General features: G+C 46.4%; 1 long non-coding RNA gene across 1 annotated transcript; it reads left to right on the plus strand.

The window, feature by feature from the left end:
* Positions 1–10923: 10923 nt before the first annotated feature.
* LOC123130616 (uncharacterized) lies at positions 10924–12048 on the plus strand. The gene is made up of 2 exons (XR_006463927.1): positions 10924–11542; positions 11656–12048. It is a non-coding gene; the product is annotated as an uncharacterized lncRNA (long non-coding RNA).
* The last annotated feature ends 942 nt before the right edge of the window (positions 12049–12990 follow it).

Here is a 12990-nt window from a genome sequence, read left to right on the forward strand (position 1 = left end):
TATCTCGTTCTCAGGGCAACACCGGATGAGACATCCTACGAGTAAAACCAAACCTCAAGTTTCCCCGAGGAGGCCCCGCAGTCTACTCGGTTCGGACCAACACTTAGAGAAGCACTGACCCGGGGGGGTTTAAAAATAAAGATGACCCTCGGGTTGGCCGACCCGAGGGAAGGGTAGGTGGTGGTGAGGCAAATGGTAAAACCAAGGTTGGGCCTTGCTGGAGGAGTTTTATTCAAAGCGAACTGTCAAGGGGTCCCCATAACACCCAACTGTGTAAGGAATGCAAAATCAAGCAACATAACACCGGTATGACAGAAACTAGGGTGGCAAGAGTGGAAGAAAACACCAGGCATAAGGCCGAGCCTTCCACCCTTTACTAAGTATATAGATGCATTAATTAAAATAAGAGATATTGTGATATCCCAACATATCCATGTTCCAAACATGGAACAAACTTCATCTTCACCTGCAACTAGCAACACTATAAGAGGGGTTGAGCAAAAGCGGTAACATAGCCAAACAACAATTTTGTAGGTAAGGTGGGTTAGAGGCTTCACATGGCAATATGGGAGGCATGATATAGCAAGTGGTAGGTATCGCGGCATAGCAATAGAGCAAGCAACTAGCAAGCAAAGATAGAAGTGATTTTGAGGGTATGGTCATCTTGCCTAGGATCCCGCAAGGAAGAAGAACGAGTCCATGAAGAAGACAAACGGATATAGTCGAAAGGATCCTCACAAACGCGACATTATCGGAACTAACCCGAAGAAGCAACACCGGAAAGAAGCGAACAATATAATAAACAGCCATCACACAAACATGGCATGAGGCACAACCAAGTATGATGCATGTCCGGTTTAATGAAGCATGGCATGGCAAAGTGCACATGCAATCCTACAAATTAAGTGGAGCTCAATATGCAACTCCGTTGCATATTGACGAAACACCACGTGACTTATTTAGTTCTCTCCCGTTTAAACTACTCAAGAAAAATTAAATGTTGTTTAACATGGCAAGGGGTGAAGCACAACAAAACTACCTATCTAGGCAAGTTTAAATGAGGCCGGAAACAACGAACAACAATTTCGGTAAATCCCCACATGTAATATATTAGGTTTGGTACTGTTCTGCCCTATACACAATTTTAGAGTTGTTTAACATGCAAATTAAAGCCACCATGTTAAACTAGGCATTTTTCTATCCCATTTATATATAAAGTTTATTTAAATCCGAGCTATAGTTAATTAGTTATGAAATAAATCATTTTAGCATGTCATTAGGGCAAAATTAAGGAAACAACATTTTAAACATGCATGAAAGTTGGATATTATTAAACTACACAAAATTCTAAGCACTTTCATATTAAGTTTGTTTAATTCCGATGCATGGTTGTGGAGTAATTAAATGCATGAACTAGAAGGGTTTTTCTGCAAAACTGCTGCCTCTGGAATAATGCTAAAATCGTAGATGCTAAAAAACGTACATAGGCTGAATCTGAAGCATGATGGGCCAGCAGAGAGAAAAGAAAAAAACCAAGGAGGCGCTGGGGGCCTCACCATGGTCTTCGGCCCAGGACGATGGAGCAGTGGGCCCGCTGGCGCGCAGCCCACGACAAGTAGCAAGGGGAGAAGGCGGCCCAGGCGAAGCGGCAGAGGTGGGGGTTCTTTGTGCGGGCGAGCTTGGCCTGGTGCTCGTCCACGCTAGCCCCAGATCGGGTCAACGAGGGAGGAAACGAGCGGCATGGCTCGCAGGAAGCAGATAAAGCAGTGGTGACAGACTCCTCGTTCGTGAAACAGGGGACCGAGCAGCAGGAGGAAGGAAGCAGCGGCACTGGAGTGTCCTGGTGGCTGGATCCGCGACGCGGCAGGGTAGACGGGGTCCTCGAGGCGCTCGGGCAGAGGTGGGGATGGCCATGGCGCTGGAGCCTTGTCGGTTCTCACACACAGGTAGGAGGCGGCATCGCTACAAGGAGAACAAAGAGAGGGAAAGAGAAGTGAGTGGAGGAGGAGACCAAAGGAAGGAGAAGAGCATGCTGTGGTACGACAGAACTGACCGGATCCAGGACGAGGACGCGACCTCCAATGAAATACGGTGAATTCCCGACAACGGCAAGCTCCGGTGGTGGCGCCACGGTCTACTGCTGCTCCTGCGTGAAGAACACAGGGAAAAGGGAGAGTTTAGAAACGGGAGAGAGAGAGAAGGACAGCGAGGGGAAGGCTAGGGACGGCAAGGCTTGGCCTGGTCGTCGTCCAGCGAGAGCTCACCGAAAGGCGCGTTGGATCGGGAGGAGCGGCGAGCACGAGGGAGCGAGAGATTCGCGGGGCCTCCGCTTGCGGGAGGCTGGGAGCGAGGCTGCGGTGGCGGCTGTGGTTGGTGGTTGGATCAGGAGGGGATCGAGAGGTGGAGGCTCGGGTGCTGGTTGGGTGGATCGGGCACGGGAATATCCCGAGGGGGATTTGGAAAGCGGCGGCGGGCGACGGGACACATCTCCTAGATTTTAGGGTTTGAACTATAAATGGACAAGGAGTTCTATATATAGCAAAACAGATCATTTTAGGGCGCTTAGGTCCCTCCGATCGTAATCGGACGGTCCGAGAAAAATACGTTAGGAGACTCCAACGAGAAAACGATGATACTTTATAGATGTTTGGGGATGATCTAAGTCCAACGGAGACAACTGCCCAGGTCGGGTCCGGGGAAGTTTCGGACGCGCATGTGAGGGGTCGGTTGGAACTTGTGGGCTGTGCAAAAGGCCTTGGGCTGAGAGGAGAGAAAAGAGAGAGAAACCCGGTGACTGTTTCGGAGACCGAAACATCCGACGATAGACCGGCTATACTGCCGCTATAGTTATCCGTTGGGGTGTCAAACGAACTCCGAATGCGATGAAACATGGCAGGCGGCCTACTGACGACATAACAACATCACATGCCAAATTTCAACCCATTCCGAGAACATTTTCCGGCCACTTATAAAATAATATTTCGGACATGCCGCAGGCACGTGCAAGTGTGTCTTGGCTCAGAACGGATAACGGGAGGAACATGGAGACCGGGACGGATGCAAGTTTTGAAAACATGATGATGCAATGCACATGATGACATGCCAAGATGCAACACGCAAGCGAATGACATGGCAACAACAGTGAATAACTAGAAGACACCTGGCACAACTGTCTCGGGGCGTTACAACACTCCACCACTACGAGAGGATCTCGTCCCGAGATCTAGGATGGCACCAGAGAGAAACGAAAGAGGAAGAGAAGAGGTAAAACTAAGTTGCTTCTTTGACAAACGAGTGAAACCAAAGAACCTTGAAAGGTTGAACAACTTGAAATAAAGAATGCCACGGAGGTGATCGAAGTTGAAAACACTCCGTTAGGAAAGAGGAACAAGGAAGAACAAATTTGGACAGCACTCCGGTTGAAAAGAGATGCAAGACTTGATAAGGCGAAAAGAACTTGAGCAGAGGACACAACACTCCGGTTAAATGGATAAGCACAAAAAGAACACGATCCTCACCATTCGAGATGATGAGAGAAAAGAGCAACATCACAATGCCTCCGGAAGAAAGAAAGAATGGAATGAAAAGAACAGAGGAAAACAAATCTTGAGGGAGCACGCTTACAACAAATGCTAGAACAGAGTTGTTGGATTATCAACAACGAAAGGATAAGCTTGATATGGGCTAATGGAAGACAACTCAAAATTGTGAGATGAGATTCTGCCATTAATGGAAAACAAAAGATTGGATTGATATCAACAAGAAGACGAGAAGCTTATTTCACCGGGAGGGTAAATAAAGAACTTGGGTCATTTATGAGCACCATAAATAGCAATAATCCTTAGGGAAAGCTTTAGGTGAAATGTAATCCAAGATAACTCCAATGAAGTGATTGATGGGTTGCAAAGGATCTCATGAACGAATTGAAAATGATGGGTTTAAAATATGTCATTCCTTACAACTTGTGAATCATGAAACATGAAGAAAATTGTCAAGAATGACATAACACCACCTCAAAAGATAAAATTGAAAGAATTGCGCATAGGAATGGAAGATGAAGAATACTTGAACTCCTCAAAACAAGACATGTGTTGAGCACCCTGTTTATTTTAGAGTATCGCTTGGCGGAACTTAACTTTGAGAGAAACCTTGAGGACAATTGAAGAATGAAAGGAATCCTTGATGAACCACCATGTTGAGCCTCCCTAAAAAACTCCGGTAATAGAAGGATGATATAAGGAAGAGAAGTTGAAACACAAGGTGAAGCCTTGCAATGATTGAGATGGATCTTCGCGACGATATAATTGAGAGAGCTTGTAACTCCGGGGAAAGTATGAAGCACTTGAACCAATAATTTATTCGTCATGAACAAACTCCAAAGGAAGGTATTAATCACTTGGGTGAAAGAAGAATAAGAATTATATTATGTGTATCCTTCACCAATTTAAATTGATGACAAGCAACGGCTTTTTGCATACTACTTATTCTCATAGAAAGGATTAAGATAGATATAGCGCCAACTTGAAGAAGCCTTCAACGAACCACCGGTAGGATTTGGAAACAATGAATGAATTGATATGAAAACGAAGGAAGAAGAATCTTGAACAAACCACCGTAAGAATTGAAAACAAACGAAGTAAAAGGGGTGAATCACCGGTAAGAATTAGAGAACGAATGAGGATACTTGCTAGGATTTATATACATGAGAACGAAGAGATCATGAACTGATTAGAGGATATTTGAACGATGCACCGGTAAGATTGGAGAATGAGAGCTGAAAGGTGAGAATGAATAAATCTTCTGAAATGATGGCCTTTGGGTGATCAAGAAAAAATGAAAACAACTCCTGAAATGCTCCGGATGGTTGAAAAGAATTCTCACAATCAAAAGTAATTATGAGAGGATGGCATCAATCTAGAATCATGAATCTTTGAGAGAACGGATATGATTTGGAGGAAACACTTCTTATTTGGTCTCCAAATCCGAGAATGACGACGATAAACATCATCAAGATTTGTTGATACACTCCGGAATGATTAAAAGAGGAAAGGTTGCCAAAGATGAAAAGAATTTGAAAGCGATATTGGAGAAGGCAATTGACTGATGCAAATTCATTCTTACGTCAAACTTGGAGAACAATTTGGGAGTAACTCCGAGAAAATTAGAAGAGTCAGGTAAGATCCTAGAAAAAGACCTGTGGGTTAGGGCCCACTCAAAAGAAACACCGTTGAACGCTTACTTGAAAGGGAGATTGCACCGGTTGAATTAAATGGCTTGAATGAGATAACAATCTCGAAATAACTTGTGCGAATTGATAAAGGAAACTTGAATCTTCTGAGATTTCTTCAGCACTTCGAATAAAAAATAGCAAGAGGTGGATGATTAAGAGGTGTGTCGGCATGAGAAAACATTTGAAATGAGGAAAGGAATACAATCAACAGTGAGAGCTTGAGTTGAAAACACCGGAGAAGAAAGAGAACGAAGAATGATGAACTTGAAGCTCCTTTAGTATCTTCTTGAGAATCAACAGATAAGAACATTGACGGAAAGGAATGGAGAGACTTCCCATCAGTAAAAGGATACTTGAATAAGAAATCTAAGTCCTCGAAGAAAAAAAGGGTGGGTGGGCGGGAAAACAAAGGCAACTTGGGGACAGATGAAACGAACAACATTGGGAAAAACCGAGAGGTGATCTTGCGGATGTTGAAATGATCGGATCCACTTGAAGAGAAACACGCCGATTGAAAAGGATTGACATGACAATCTCGATTATCATGAAGGATTTGTATTCACATAGGAGTATGAGATAACCGCTTAGGAAAGGTATGGAATCAACACTTGACTTCGAAGCAACTTGAATACCGCAACTCAAAACAAAACAAAGGATTGGCTTGCAGAATAAGCCGGAACAAACATATGATAGACCCCATATCGTATCATGGGACTGTTGGAAAGATATCCTAGGAGGTAGTTGAATTCCCACTTGTAAACTCCCGAAACTTTTTGGTTATGCAATCAGGTGTTGGGGATACAGGGGAAGCATAATATCTCACCCAAAACTAGCAAATCCTACATCCAGCTGTATCCATCCTTCAACACATAACCAAGAAACCTTCGGAAATCATTTCCCTCAACCTTCGAAAAGTATCCATTATAAGAGTTATGGCAATACTCCCGAACTCCCGCCCCAGTACTGGGTGGCGTCGAGGTTATCTCACCAACAACTGCATAAAAGAGATTTTCGATGTCGGCGAACTCAGGTATTCCAGAACTGCAACGATAAAATTGTGACGACAACACCTCGGAGCTCAACTCCCCAGGACACTGCCACAACCCCTAAATGTCAGGAGGCACCAAGAACAATGTTCTCGTCACAAAACCATCGGAACGATTCCACGATACCCGCGTGATCCTAAAAAAAATTCGTGAAATTTGAGAAGAGAAGAGTCAAAACTCTATGTCAGGATGCCTCACCAGAGCGACGAAGGGACTGAGGAGTAAAAAGAATCATACTCTCCGATATATATATAGTCTTATAAGACTCAAAACATTTTTCTAGACTCAACAACGCCAGTGATTCGATCAAGCAGGGGGCTCCTAAGTCGGGGAAGGCTCTGATACCAACTTGTAACACCCACAATGCGGCTATATCTCCCACGTGTCAGGGCACGACTTAGAGGCATAGCCGCATGGTAGGCATGTCGCAAGAGGGGTAATATTCACACATCCCATGTACTGAATAAGAAAGGGATAAAGAGTTGGCTTACAATTGCCACTTCACACAAACACAAGTTAAACATACATCATCCATAATACAATCAAGGTCCGTCTACGGAACCAAAATAAACAAAGACAACCCCAAATGCTAGATCCCCGATCGTCCCAACTGGGCTCCACTACTGATCAAAAGGAAATGAAACAAAACAACGATCAAGGACTTCATCGAGCTCCCACTTGAGCTGGGTTGCATCATCTGCACTGGTATCATCGGCACCTTCAACTGTTTGGAAGTATCTGTGAGCCACGAGGACTCAGCAATCTCACACCCGCGAGATCAAGACTATTTAAGCTTATGGGTAGGACGGGGTAGTAAGGTGGAGCTGCAGGAAGCACTAAGCATATGTGGTGGCTAACATATGCAAATAAGAGCGAGAAGAGAAGCAAATCAACGGTCGTGAAGCTAGCAATGATCAAGAAGTGATCCTGAAACTACTTACATTCAAGTATAACACAAGAACCGTGTTCACTTCCCGGACTCCGCCAGAAAGAGACCATCACGGCTACATATGCGGATGATGCATTTTAGTTAAGTTAAGTGTCAAGTTCTCTACAACCAGACATTAACAAAAATTTCCATCTGCCACATAACCGCGGGCACGACTTTCGAAAGTTCAAAACCCTGCAGGGGTGTCCCAACTTATCCCATCACAAGATCTCACGGTCAACAAAGGATATTCCTTCTCCCAGGAAGACCCGATCAGTCTCGGAATCCTGGTTACAAGACATTTCGACAATGGTAAAACAAGACCAGCAAGACTGCCCGATGCGCCGACATCCCGATAGGAGCTGCACATATCTCGTTCTCAGGGCAACACTAGATGAGACATCCTACAAGTAAAAAATCAAATCTCAAGTTTCCTTGAGTTGGCCCCGCAGTCTACTCGGTTTGGACCAACACTTAGAGAAGCATTGGCTCGGGGGGGTTTAAAAATAAAGATGACCCTCGGGTTGGCCGACCCGAGGGAAGGGTAGGTGGTGGTGAGGCAAAAGGTAAAACCAAGGTTGGGCCTTGCTGGAGGAGTTTTATTCAAAGCGAACTTTCAAGGGGTCCCCATAACACCCAACCATGTAAGGAACGCAAAATCAAGCAACATAACACCGGTATGATAGAAACTAGGGCGGCAATAATGGAACAAAACACCAAGCATAAGGCCGAGCCTTCCACCCTTTACCAAGTATATAGATGCATTAATTAAAATAAGTGATATTGTGATATCCCAACATATCCATGTTCCAAACATGGAACAAACTTCATCTTCACCTGCAACTAGCAACACTATAAGAGGGGCTGAAAAAAAGCGGTAACATAGCCAAACAACGGTTTGCTAGGTAAGGTGGGTTAGAGGCTTGACATGGCAATATGGGAGGCATGATATAGCAAGTGGTAGGTATCGCGGCATAGCAATAGAGCGAGCAACTAGCAAGCAAAGATAGAAGTGATTTCGAGGGTGTGGTCATCTTGCCTGGGATCCCGCAAGGAAGAAGAACGAGTCCATGAAGAAGACAAACGGACGTAGTCGAACAAATCCTCACAAACGCGACGTTATCGGAACTAACCCGAAGAAGCAACACCAGAAAGAAGCAAACAACATAGTAAACAACCATCACATCAACATGGCATGATGCACAACCAAGTATGATGCATGTCCGCTTTAATGAAGCATGGCATGGCAAAGTGCACAAGCAATCCTACAAATTAAGTGGAGCTCAATATGCAACTCCGTTGCATATTGACGAAACACCACGTGACTTATTTAGTTCTCTCCCGTTTAAACTACTCAACAAAAATTAAATGTTGTTTAACATGGCAAGGGGTGAAGCACAACAAAACTACCTCTAGGCAAGTTTAAATGAGGCTGGAAACAACGAACAACAATTCCGGTAAATCCCCACATGTAATATATTAGGTTTGGTACTATTCTGCCCTATACACAATTTTAGAGTTATTTAACATGCAAAGTAAAGCCACCATGTTAAACTAAGCATTTTTCTACCCCATTTATATATAAAGTTTATTTAAATCATTCTAGCATGTCATTAGGGAAAATTTAAACGAACAACATTTTAAACATGCATGAAAGTTGGATATTAATAAACTACGCAAAATTCTAAGCACTTTTCATATTAAGTTTGTTTAATTCTGATGCATGGTTGTGGAGTAATTAAATGCATGAGCTAGAAGGGTTTTTCTGCAAAACTGCTGCCTTTGGAATAATGCTAAAACCGCAGATGCTAAAAACGTACATAGGCCGAATCTGAAGCATGCTGGGCCAGCAAAGATAAAAAGAAAAAAACCAAGGAGGCGCTTGGGGCCTCACCATGGTCTTCGGCCAAGGATGATGGAGCAGTGGGCCGGCTGGCGCGCGGCCCATGACGAGCAGCGAGGGGAGAAGGCGGCCTAGGCGAAGCGGCAGAGGTGGGGGTTCTTCACGTAGGCGAGCTGGGCCTGGCGCTCGTCCACGCTAGCCCAGATCAGGTCAACGAGGGGGGGGGGACGAGCGGCATGGCTCACTAGAAGCAGAGACGCAGTGGTGACGGACTCCTCGTTTGTGAAACAGGGGACCGAGCAGCAGGATGAAGGAAGTAGCGGAGCTGGAGGGTCCTGGTGGCTGGATCCGCGACGCGGCGCGGCAGACGGGGTCCTGGAGGTGCTCGGGCAGAGGTGGGGATGGCCATGGCGCTGCAGCCTTGTTGGTTCTCGCACACGAAGCACAGGTAGGAGGCGGCATCGCTACAAGGAGAATAGAGAGAGGGAAAGAGAAGTGAGTGGGGAGGAGACCGAAGGAAGGAGAAGGGCACGCTGTGGAACGACAGAACTGACCAATCCAGGACGAGGACGCAACCTCCGACGAAATACGGTGAATTCCCGACAACGGCGAGCTCCGGTGGTGGCGCCACGGTCTATTGCTGCTCCTGCGTGAAGAACACATGGAAAAGGGAGAGTTTAGAAACGGGAGAGAGAGGGACAGCGAGGGGAAGGCCAGGGACGGCGAGGCTTGGCCTGGTCGTCGTCCAGCAAGAGCTCGCCGGAAGGCGCGTTGGATCGGGGGGAGCGGCGAGCAAGAGGGTGCGAGAGATTCACGGGGCTTCTGCATGCGGGAGGCTGGAGCGAGGCTGTGGTGGCGACTGTGGTTGGTGGTTGGATCGGGAGGGGATCGAGAGGTGGAGGCTCGGGCACTGGTTGGGTGGATCAGGCAGGGGAAGATCCCGAGGGGGATTTGGAAAGCGGCGGTGAGCGACGGGACACATCTCCTAGATTTTAGGGTTTGAACTATAAATGGACAAGGAGGTCTATATATAGCAAAATAGATCATTTTTGGGCGGTTAGGTCCCTCCGATCGTAATCGGACGGTTCGAGAAAAATAGGTTAGGAGACTCGAACGAGAAAAAGATGATACTTTATAGATGTTTGGGGATGATCTGAGTCCAACAGAGACAACTGGCCACGTCGGGTCCGGGGAAGTTTTGGACACGCACGTGAGGGGTCGGTTGGAACTTGTGGGCTGTGCAGAAGGCCTCGGACTGAGCGGAGAGAAAAGAGAGAGGCCAGGCGACTATTTCGGAGACCGAAACATCCGACGATAGACCGGCTATACCGCCGCTATAGTTATCCGTTGGGGTGTCAAACGAACTCCGAATGCGATGAAACTTGGCAGGCGGCCTACTGACAACATAACAACATCGCATGCCAACTTTTAACCCGTTCCGAGAACATTTTCCGGCCACTTATAAAATAATATTTCGGACATGCCGCGGGCGCATGCAAGTGTGTCTTGGCTCAGAACGGACAACGGCAGGAACGGGGAGACCGGGATGGATGCAAGTTTTGAAAACATGATGATGCAATGCACATGATGACATGCCAAGATGCAACACGCAAGCGAATGACATGGCAACAACAGCGAATAACTGGAAGACACCTGGCGAAACGGTCTCGAGGCGTTACAATAAAATAGCTGACATGATTTAACACATTATTTTCAGTCAAGTAGGACTAATTTTGATGGTCATAACGTCATACACATGTACTGCATTCTGATTGGTCTATGGGCATCTCATGCGGATCGTGCATCAGCATCGTAGGATGCTCGTGGATCCAACGGACCGAACCCACCTGAGCCGGAACCATAGGTCTGTCCTCATGAACATTTTCCATCCGCCTCCCGCCTCCTTTCTTTCTCTCTCCTCCCTCCCTCCTGGCTCTCTCCCTCCACCAGCGAGCCCCTCTGCTCTCCCTCGCTCCAATCTGGAGAACTCCTTTGAGAGGTGGAGCCGCCGCCCCCAACCTCTCTCTCCGACTTCGATCTCCCGCCGCTCCGATCCCGATCCCCATCCCCAACCCCACCGTCAACGATTCTCACCTAGTCTGGCCCCAGATCGAGCAGGCGCTCCCAGACCGGCGACTGTCGTGCCCACGCCGATCTGGACCTCGATGCCCCCCTCTCTGGGTTGGGCAGGCGCGGTTCCCGTGACCAGTAGCCGGTGTCGTGGACCTGCGCAACCTCCTCTCTCTCGAGCCCACCGTCCGCTGCTCCCACACCGTGGAGCTCACCACCACCGGCGGCGACCTGCTTCTTCCTGGCCATGGTGGTCCACATCTTCCATTCACGGTGCCCATCTTCTCCTATCCTCTTGGTTCCCTGCCACGTCGTCGGATTTGGTCTTCGGCCGACCTTGCAGATTGCTCCTAGCGATGGGTAGTGCGGTGAAAGGCCACCAACAACAGCTCCACCCGTGTGATTCGCTACTCCTCGAGCTCAATGTACGTCGCAGCTTCCCCATCCGTGGTGTTTGTTGCGCTGTTTGTGGTTGTTCCCCCCGCAGCTGCCTCCAGGGACTGAGAGATTTTTCCGTTTTCGGGTGATGTGGGATGAGGTCGGTGAGCCCGAGACGGTGCGGGACAAGATGCTGCTGGAGCTTGAGCAGGAATGCCTCGATGTGTACAAGAGGAAGGTCGACTAGGTCAACCGCTGCAGGGCTCAGCTGCGGCAATCCATTGCCGAGGCCGAGGCTGAGCTCACTGGCATCTGCTCGGTCATAGGCGAGCTGCCAGTTCACGTCTGACAGGTTTGTTCCTGGCTCCACCTCCACTAGTGTAGTATGCTGTCATATCAAATAGTGCTAATTATTCATAGCAAATGAAAAGAAAAGAAGTAGAATAGTGCTAATTATGGATAGATGATGGAAGGGAATTTTAGCAGTAATCTCAAAACTGCACTTAGTTTTGTACCCTCTAATAGCTAAGATGAAATAAATCAATTATGATTATTGCTGGCTATGGTGGGCCTTTTTTCTGGAGTAATCAGTCGGTAGGAGGGCCTTTTTTTCTGCTACTTGTTTTTGCTTTAGTTGCGTACATGAATCTCTGGTTCTAAGGATTCCAGAGCCAGGACTTGTTCTGAATCCGTGGTTGTTTCATGATGCTAGTCCGCACTTACAGTATGTACTCCTAAGGTGATGCATGCATGATCAGTACCCGTGTGAGATGTCTATTCATGTATCCGTGTTTGGTGCGACATCCATGCACCTCGTCGTGTGTAATTATTTGGTGTGTACGAGACCCACGGCATATACTTACTAGTACTGTCTACTATGATTGAGTATTTTGAAGAAAATATGCCCTAGAGGCAATAATAAAATTGTTATTTATATTTCCTTATATCATGATAAATGTTTATTATTCATGCTAGAATTGTATTAACCAAAAACTTAGTACATGTGTGAATACATAGACAAACAGATTGTCCCTAGTATGCCTCTACTTGGCTAGCTCGTTAATCAAAGATGGTTAAGTTTCCTAACAATAGACATGTGTTGTCATTTGAAGAACAGGATCACAACATTAGAGAATGATGTGATGGACAAGACCCATCCGTTAGCTTAGCATAATGATCATTTAGTTTTATTGCTATTGCTTTCTTCATGACTTATACATGTTCCTATGATGAAACAACAATCACAACCTTACGACATAACTAGCTGATTATAAAGATGCCCTACAGGTGTCTCCGATGGTGTTTGTTGAGTTGGCATAGATCGAGATTAGGATTTGTCACTCCATGTATCGGAGAGGTATCTCCGGGCCCTCTCGGTAATGCACATCACTATGATCCTTGCAAGCAATGTTATCAATGAGTTAGTTACGAGATGGTGCATTACGGAACGAGTAAAGAGACTTGCCGGTAACGATATTGAACTAGGTATGATGAT

Source organism: Triticum aestivum, chromosome 6A, assembly GCF_018294505.1.
Source record: "Triticum aestivum cultivar Chinese Spring chromosome 6A, IWGSC CS RefSeq v2.1, whole genome shotgun sequence".
Taxonomy (NCBI): Eukaryota; Viridiplantae; Streptophyta; class Magnoliopsida; order Poales; family Poaceae; genus Triticum; species Triticum aestivum.